The following is an 8,777-nucleotide window of genomic DNA, read 5'->3' as shown; positions in this document are numbered from 1 at the left end:
CTGGGGAGGGAGGGGTGAGCCCTGGGGAGGAGGATGAGCCCTGGGGAGGGGCTGTGAGCCCTGGGGAGGGGCTGTGAGCCCTGGGGAAGGAGGGGTGAGCCCTGGGGAGGGAGTGTGAGCCCTGGGGAGGGAGGGGTGAGCCCTGGGGAGGGGGAAGTGAACCCTGGGGAGGGGGTGTGACCCCTGGGGAGGGGATGTGAGCCCTGGGGAGGGAGGGGTGAGCCCTGGGGAGGGGGGGTGAGCCCTGAGGAGGGGAGATGAGCCCTGAGGAGGGGGGATGAGCCCTGGGGAGGGGGTGTGAGCCCTGGGGAGGGAGGGGTGAGCCCTGGGGAGGGGGGGTGAGCCCTGGGGAGGGGGGTGAGCACAGATCCCGATGCTTCCAGGGGTTCTGGATGCTTCATGTGTTCTCTCTCCCTGCAACCAAAATGCTTCTAGTAGAAAGGAACAGATGGCAGTCATTTACACCACAGTGTGAATTTATCACTAATAATCTTACATTTTTTTCCTTCTTTTATTTTTCAATATATTTTTTTAATGTTTAAAAGTTTTCATTTTTGAGAATGATAGAGACAGAGCATGAGCAGGGGAGGGGCAGAGAGAGAGAGGGAGACACAGAACCCGAAGCAGGCTCCAGGCTCTGAGCTGTCAGCACAGAGCCCGAGGGGGCATTTGAACTTGTGAACTGTGAGATCATGATCTGAGCTGAAGTCAGATGCTCAACCGACTGAGCCACCAGGCGTCCTAATCTTATATTTACTTAAAAAGGCTAATGAAATATTTCAGTTATACAGAAGACTAGAGAAAATAATGTGAAAGAAACTCACATGCCCGCCACGCCTGTGAGCGGGTTTGCCGCTTCTCTGCAGGGAGTCGGCGTCAGAGGCCGGTCTCTGCCTCCTCGTGGGAACACCTTCTGGAGCGGTGAGTCCCTCCCACGCTGCTCGTCTTCCGTGGCGCGACCCTCGATGATACAGTGTTGTTTGTGTGATACACAAATTTGCATAAGTGGGATCACACCGAGTGATTTCTTTCTCACCTTTTTTTTTTTTCCCATCCAGCATGCTGTTTTGGTGTTCATTCAGGGTAACGAGCGTGTTATTTTACGGCATGAGAATTACCGCCTCACCTACTGAGGGGAGCTGAAAGCTCCGGTCTCGGCCGTCCTGGCTGACGGAGCCGGGAGGCTCGTCCTCAGGGCTCCGCTCTTCAGGGGCATGTGGCACGCACCCAGCGTTTCCAGGAACTCGAACCTGGAGGTGGACAAGGCATTTTCTGGGCACCCTCTACCCTCTTGCCGGCATGGGGACTCCTCCATTGACCCTCCAGTGTGAAAGTGGTTCTGACATGTTCATCCAGACCCACAGATTCCAGGGGCTCTGAGAAGGGGGCAGAGGTACGACGTGCTAACTGCCGTTTGATGGGATCGGTCCATTCCTAGAGGTCAGAGGCCAACGTGGGACAGCATGGGCATCAGCACGGGCATCCCCACCTCTGCCTGGACCTCTTGGAGCAGCTGGGGTGGGAGCATGGCCTCGATGAGTGCATACAGTTAGGTTGTTGGAGAGAGGTGACCTCAGGGCAGGGGGGAGGTGGAGAGGGTCTAGACAGAGGTGACTGCAAGGCAGGGGGGGGAGGTGGAGAGGGTCTGGACAGAAGCGACCGCAGGGCAGGGGAGAGGTGGAGAGGGTCTGGGCAGAGATGGCCATAGGGCAGGGGAGGAGGTGGTGAGTGTCTGGGCAGAGGTGACCGCAAGGCAGGGGAGAGGAGGAGAGGGTCTGGGCAGAGGTGACCATAGGGCAGGGGGGAGGTGGTAAGGTCTGGACATAAGTGACCACAGGGCAGGGGAGAGGTGGTGAGGGTCTGGCATGGGGCAGGGGGGATGCAGGGAAGGGTGGACAGGAGAGGCTGGGGACGGGACTGAGGGCCGAGGAGGCGGTCAGTTGGCGGACGGAGGAGCCCCCAAGGACAGGGAGCTTGGGCAGAGGGTTACGTCAGGGGCTGTCACGGGCTCATTCCCGGGGACAGCAGTGGGCCCCCCGGAGGCCGCCGCATGTACAGCTAGGTGGATGGTCTGGGCTAGAGAGGGGAATTTTAGGAAATGAGAGAAGAATCCCGCTTCTGGGCTGTCAGCGCAAGGGTCGCAGCGTGCCCACCAGCAAACAAGCGAAGTTTGCCAAAGTAATAAAAACAAAGAAAGGCCCATTTACGGTCTCCGGAAATCGTCCGAAGGATATGCAGCAAATGAGGAAACATGTGCTCAAGAAAACTCACTGAAACTTGTCGAGATCCTCTCCCTTCCTCGCGGCCACCGACCAGCGTGATGAAGTTCTGCTCTGGGCAGATGTGGCCGGGGGGGGGGGGGGCGCTCGCTTTCAGCTCCCAGCCACGGGTCAGGGTGTGTCAGCGGGGGCCGCCCACCAGCGCCCTCGCCCTCCCAACTCCAGTGGAGGGTGTCCCCCCCCCCCCGCACGTCCTCCTGTCCCTTCGTCATATGGAGGCTGTACCCCCTGTGGTGGGCTGGCCAGCCTGGGCCATGACCGCTCTTGCCTCAGCTGCTTCATAAGACAGAGTCCACGCCGGAGAACTGACCGTGAAGACCAGAGGCTACCGTCCCGCCCGGTGCCCAGAGGAGCGGCTCAGAAACGCAGACCCGGGAGAGGCCGTCAGCTGGAAGAGAGCGCACCAAAATGTCTCCAGAGGAACCGACTTCATTTGAAACAGAGTGAGGAAGTTCAAGCCCAAGTTGCCCTTCTTGGCCCACAGCAACTCGCTAAGCACTGGGCCAACGAGCACCCTGGCCGGGACCCAAGCAGGAGACACCTCCTCCGAGACCCCCTGGGTCAGAACAGTCCTCCGAGTCCTCAAAACCCAGCCCTGCCTGAGTGTGCTGGGGTTATTCCCGGGCAATTCCCGCCCAGCACAGTGGAGCAGCCGGCTGCTGATGAGCGGAGCCTGGCAGGCGATGGCACTGGAGGCGAGGCGGGCAGCGGAGCGGAGGGGTCAGGGGAGCCCTGCTAATCCTCACAAGGGTGACTGCCCAAGCCCGAGGCTGAGCCTCTGGGTGCGACACCAAAGTGGACGTCCCAAGCAACCCGGCCAAGACCACAAACGGACAGACAGACAACAAAACAATCTGAAAATCCATTAATGTAATCTGCACCATCAGTAGAATAAGGGACAAAAAAACACACGATCGTCTCTGTGGATGCGGAAAGAACAGTTGACAAAATTCAAACCCCTTCGTGATAAATGCACTTAACAAACAAGGAACCAAAGGGAAGTCCTTCAACCCGACCAAGGGTATCTGTGAAAAATGTGCAGGGCACTGAAAGCTTGGAGACTGACCGCTCTCCCCCTAAGATCAGGAGTGACAGAACGTCCACTGTGCACTGGAGGGTCCCTGGGGGGTTAGGTGAGGAAAGGAAACACAAGGCATCCGTGTTAGAAAGGAAGAGGTAAGACTGTCTCTGTCTGCGGATGACGTGGTCTTGTGTATGTGAAACCCAAGGGATCCCCTCAACCCTGGTGGAGCTAATAAATAGTTCAGCAAGTTGCCAGTTACAAAATCAGCATGCAAAATAAATCGTTTTTCTGTTTAGTCACAATGAGCCAACTAAAATAAGGACAACAGTCCATCTACAAGAGCATCAAAACGAATAAGTAAGGAATCGGGAATAAGTTTAACCACAGACGTGCACACTTACACTCTGAAAACTATAAAACATTGTTGAAAGGAATTGAATCTAAATAAGTCTAAAGATAGATCTAAATAATAATCCAAATTATCTAAGTAAATATGCACACAACCTAAATTGGATCTTAAATAAATGGAAAGACAGTCATGTGTATGGGCCCGGAGATTTAATACTGTTAAATGTGGTAATACTTCCCACAGTGATCTACAGATCCAACGTGATGGAAATCTAAGCTGACCTCTTTGTGTGCATAGAAAAATGCATCCCAAACTTTGTATGGTCACATAAGGGGCCCTAAATAGCTAAAACAATCTTGAAAAAGAAGAACAAAGTTGGATGACTCGCACTTCCTGGTCTCAGCACTTACTATGGAAGCTGCAAAGGTGAAGACCGTCTGGTGCTGACACAGGACGTACGGCTGGTCAGGGGGAGAGAGTGAAGAGACCCAGGACCAAAACCTCACGTTTGAGCTCCACATTCAAAGGAATAAGTTCGGATCCCAACCTCACACCAAATACAAAAAGTGAGTCAAAATGAATCGGGGACCCAATTGTAAGAGCCAAAACTATAAAACTTTTGTTTTATCTAAAAATTTTATTTGGAAGTTATCTCTACACCCAAAGTGGGGCTCGAACTCGTGACCCTGAGATCAAGAGTCACATGCTCCCCCTATTGAGCCAGCTGGGTGTCCCCAAACTATAAAACTTTTAGAAGGAAACATAGGTATAAATCTTTGTGCCCTTGGATTAGGTGAATGGTTTCTTAAACATGACATCAAAAGCATAACAGCAAAGGAAAAAATAGGTAAGTTAGATTTCATCAAGAGTAAAAACTTTTGTGCATCAAAGGAACTATCAAGAAAAATGAAAAAATAGCCCAGAGAAAGAGAAAAAATATTTGCCAATCATAAACCTGATAACAATTTGTATCTAGGATATATAAATTATAGAACGTGCAATTACAACTCAGTAATAAAAAGGTAAATGAATTTAAAAATGAGCACAGGATCTGAACAGACATTTCTCCATCGAAGAAGATATGTAAATGGCCAACAAGTGCAGGAAAAGACACTCGACGTCATTAGCCATCAGGGACACGCACATCAAAAGCACAAAGAAGTGAGCGCCTGGGTGGCTCAGTCAGCTAAGCATCAGACTTTGGCTCAGGTCATGATCTTGTGGTCTGTGGGTTCGAGCCCCACATCGGGCTCTGTGCTGGCGGTTCAGAGCCTGGAGCCTGCTTCGGATTCTGTGTCTCCGTCTCGCTCTGCCCCTCCCCTGCTCATGCTCTGTTTCTGTCTGTCCCCAAAATAAACATAAAAAAAAATTAAAAAAAATAAATAAAATCTTAAAAAAAAAAGCACAAAGAGGTACCATTTCATACCCACCAGGATGACTGCCATCTGAAGGACAGGTGATAAAAAGTGCTGGCCAAGGCTGTGAAGCCATCGGAAGCCTCCCCCCTTGCTGGTCAGAATGGCATGTGGGGAACCCACTTTGGAAAAAAGTCTAGCAGTTCCGCTGGTTAAACGTAGGCCAATCGGATGACATGGTAATTCCACTGCTAGGTATTTACGGAGACAAATGACAACATGTCCTCACACAAAATCTTGCACATTAACGTTTGTAGCGGTGTGATTCACCCTAGCCAAAAAAGCCGAAAAATCAGATGTCTGCCAGGTGTAAGAAACGTGATGTATCCAAACAATAGAATATTATTCAGCCATGAAAAGGGTTGGAGCACTGACCCACAGGACAGCCTGGTGAACCTTGCAAACGTGAGTGACAGATGTCGGTCACAAAGGGCCATGCGGTGTGTGGCTCAATGGACAGGATATTGCTAGAACGGACAGATCTGTGGATATGGGGCGTGAATTTGTGGTTGCCCGGGGCTGGGGGCAGGTGGAGGGCTGGGGTGAGGGCGAAGGGAGCAGGATTTCTTTCTTTTTCTTGGGGTGATAAAAATATCCACCTCCGATCGGTTGTGGAGACGGGTGCACAGCTCAGTGGATGCACTAGGATCGTGCACTTCAGATGGGCGAGTTGTACGGGACGTGAATTATATCACAATAAAGCAGTTAAATAGCATGACAGACTAAAACCGTTAACCACAGTAAGAGCTCCTGCATCCACCCCACTGGGAGGCGGGGGCAGGAGGGCACGAATCTGAAGACATTCAGCTTTTGGGTCCCAAAGATGAAGGCCATGTCCATGCCACATGGTCTTTCTGGGGCCCGAGCCAACTTATCATTTTTATGGAGTTGCTTTTCCACTTGTGGCCATATTTGTAATTAGTTTGGAAACCATTAAATGTCTTATGACTCTTGTTTCTTTTAAGTCAAAATTCTCTGCTAATTACTAACCATAATTTTAAAGACAGAAGGGCACAAGCTGAGACTTGGTGCACATCTCTCTGACTCGTGCACATGTGTAGGGACTTTTCATTAGCCTGGCGATGAGGTTATGCATATGCATGAACTGAATGTTCTCTTTTTTCTTGGCAGGGATGCTGACCTCCTACCCCAGAGCCTAAGACAAAATCAGACCCACACCACGCCACGCAGGGCTGTTTGGAGAAGGATCCAGGTGTCTGCATTTCCACTGCTGTAGAGGCGTCTGGGCTTCAGGCGATCTACGCCCACTGGCCTCTCAGCCAGGGAACATCTCCTTTGAGGGTGCTATGACTGGATGGATGGGTTCAGTCCAGCCCATGAACCAGGGCAACTGGTGCCAGATGGGGCCAAGGGATGTCATGAAGAATTGGCCGAGGTAGGAGGAGGATCCAAGTTTTCTGAATCCCTGCCAAGTTCTTCTGCCACCTGCCCTTCCCTGGCCATGGCACAGGCCTGCCTGTGTCCAGTTCTGGCCACATGTTAGGACTAAACTCCTTTGGCCTTGTTCCCTAAAACTAAGAGGGTGGCTGATTCCCTAGGAGACCTTGGTGTGAAATGTTGTCTCTTTGATTCACCCATCCATCCATCATCCATCCATCCATTCACCCATCCATCCATCTGTCCATCCATCCATCCATCTATTCATTTATCCACCCACCTACCAATCCATCCATCCATCCATCCACTCATCCATTCACCCACCCATTTGCCCATCTGTGCATCCATCCATCCATCCACCCAGCCAGCCACCCAACCATTCATCCAACCATCTATCCATCCATCCATCTGACCGACCATCCATCCATCCACCAATTCATCCATCCATCTGTCCATCCATCCATCCATCCATCCACTCATCCATTCATCCGCCCATTTGCCCATCTGTGCATCCATCCATCCATCCACCCAGCCACCCACCAATCCATCCATCTGACCATCCATCCATCCATCCATCCACTCCGCCCCCCCATCCATCCATCCATGCCACATTACTAAGGGCCACTGGGGCAAGAGGGGGATTTGGGCCCTGTCTGGGTGGTTTTCTCCTGTATGACACTCCCATGGTGGTGTTTTACCCAGTGACTCTTCCGGGACTGAGTGAGGAGAGATGTGACCCTCAGGTGTCTGACCACAGTGATGCCTCTGGGATTGGAGGTGGCCAAGGTGGGGATTCAGGCCTGCCTGGCTCTGACGGAGGGGGTGGGGAGGGGTGGACATCTTGACTTGGAGGACAGAAGCCAGGGCTGTGGAGGCCTGTCTAGTGTGTTTGGGGGCGGGACGGTGGTTACAGGCCCTGGGGTGGGGGTGGGGGGAAGGGAGCTGGGCCCTCCGGCCCTGTCTCCCCCGCGCTGACGCCCTGGCCTTGCCCCCCAGCCCTGCCACCCCAGCCCTGCCTCCCCCTGTCCCCCACTGGAAACTCATGTTCCCTTGATCTTTAGAATGTGGGGAAACTGAATTTTCCTGTCTTTGGACAACTCAGAGACGGCAGAGGAGCTCCAGCCCGCACCTGCTAGGTAGCTGTAGCTGAAGCCTCAATGCTGAGTATCCTCCTGTCAGGTCTGGTCTCCTGGTGAGAAGGTGCTCCTGTCTCAGTTGTCAGGAAAGTGGTGACTGAGCCCTGATCTCCACAGGGATGCTCAAAACGATTCCACTTAGGGGCATACACTGACGTGTTCTGAGGACAGGACCGCTGACACAGGAGCCGGGTCAGCTGTTCGCTAGGGTGGAAGCGGGGAGATCCTGGGGCTCCCGGGCTCTGATTTAGTCGGCAGAAAGGCAGGACGCACGGAGCCCCTCCTCTTCTCAGGCGTCAGCGCCTCATCTGTTCTGGCCGCTGGCTGCCCCCGTTGCCCACTGAGCTTCAGAGTATCTTCTGTCCAGTGGGGAGGACGGTCCACCCGTGTGCCCACAGGCCCAGCAGGCCACCGAGTCATGACCCCCCTGACTCGTGTGAGCCCGAGTTCAGACTGTGAGTGGCATCTTTATACTTCCATGCTGAGACCTGCACCTCCGGGAAGCCTTCCCAGGTTAGCGTCCTCTTGGGGCTCTGCTGGCCCCTGTCCTGTGTGTGCGGAGGGAGAGGCAGACACGTATAGCAGCAATCCCCGGACGGGAAGCATGCCTGGTTGGGGCTGGCGGGTGAACGGGTGCGACCGGGTGTGGCAGTGCCCAGGACTGCCAAGGGAGGCTCCTAGGAGGCGGCGTGTGAGGGGAGCACTGGGAAGGAGGAGGCAGAGGAGCAGGAGCAGGGCACCAGGCGAGGGGTCTGCGAGGAGGGTGGGGGAGGCAACAGATGGGCGACCTGACGACGGGCAACCCACCTGCAGGCAGGTCCCCCCGCACCCCCCTGCCAAAGGCGACCCGGACAGGGGGGCTGGGGGCTGAGCTGGTGGCGTGGGGGGGAGCGGCGGAGGCGCGGCTTGCCCGGCTGTGGGGGCCCCGGGACCTCCACGCTCTGCGGCCGCGGCCCGGGGCGGGCGGGGGCCTCAGCAGCCTTGGGGGGGGGGGCGGGGCTGTCCCTGGTGGCTGCGACCTCCTCCTTGCAGGCAGAACACGGACTCTGGGGGCTTTAGACCCCCTCCAGAATCTCAGGCAAAGAATTTGTCAACATGCAGCTTCGTTTTGCAAAACAAGAGATTTCCTCTGAATGGTATTTGCAGCTGGACGTGAACTCGGGTTTTCAGGTCTGT

At 54.0% G+C, this 8,777-nt stretch overlaps 1 long non-coding RNA gene across 1 annotated transcript; it reads left to right on the top strand.

Moving 5' to 3' along the window:
- Window positions 1-1,828: 1,828 nt before the first annotated feature.
- Window positions 1,829-8,530, top strand: LOC128311000 (uncharacterized). Its single transcript, XR_008288927.1, has 3 exons — window positions 1,829-6,463; window positions 7,168-7,251; window positions 7,527-8,530. It is a non-coding gene; the product is annotated as an uncharacterized LOC128311000 (long non-coding RNA).
- Window positions 8,531-8,777: the final 247 nt, after the last annotated feature.

This window comes from Acinonyx jubatus, chromosome B4, assembly GCF_027475565.1.
Source record: "Acinonyx jubatus isolate Ajub_Pintada_27869175 chromosome B4, VMU_Ajub_asm_v1.0, whole genome shotgun sequence".
NCBI classification, from domain to species: Eukaryota; Metazoa; Chordata; class Mammalia; order Carnivora; family Felidae; genus Acinonyx; species Acinonyx jubatus.
This window is presented reverse-complemented; position numbering and strand designations above follow the sequence as displayed.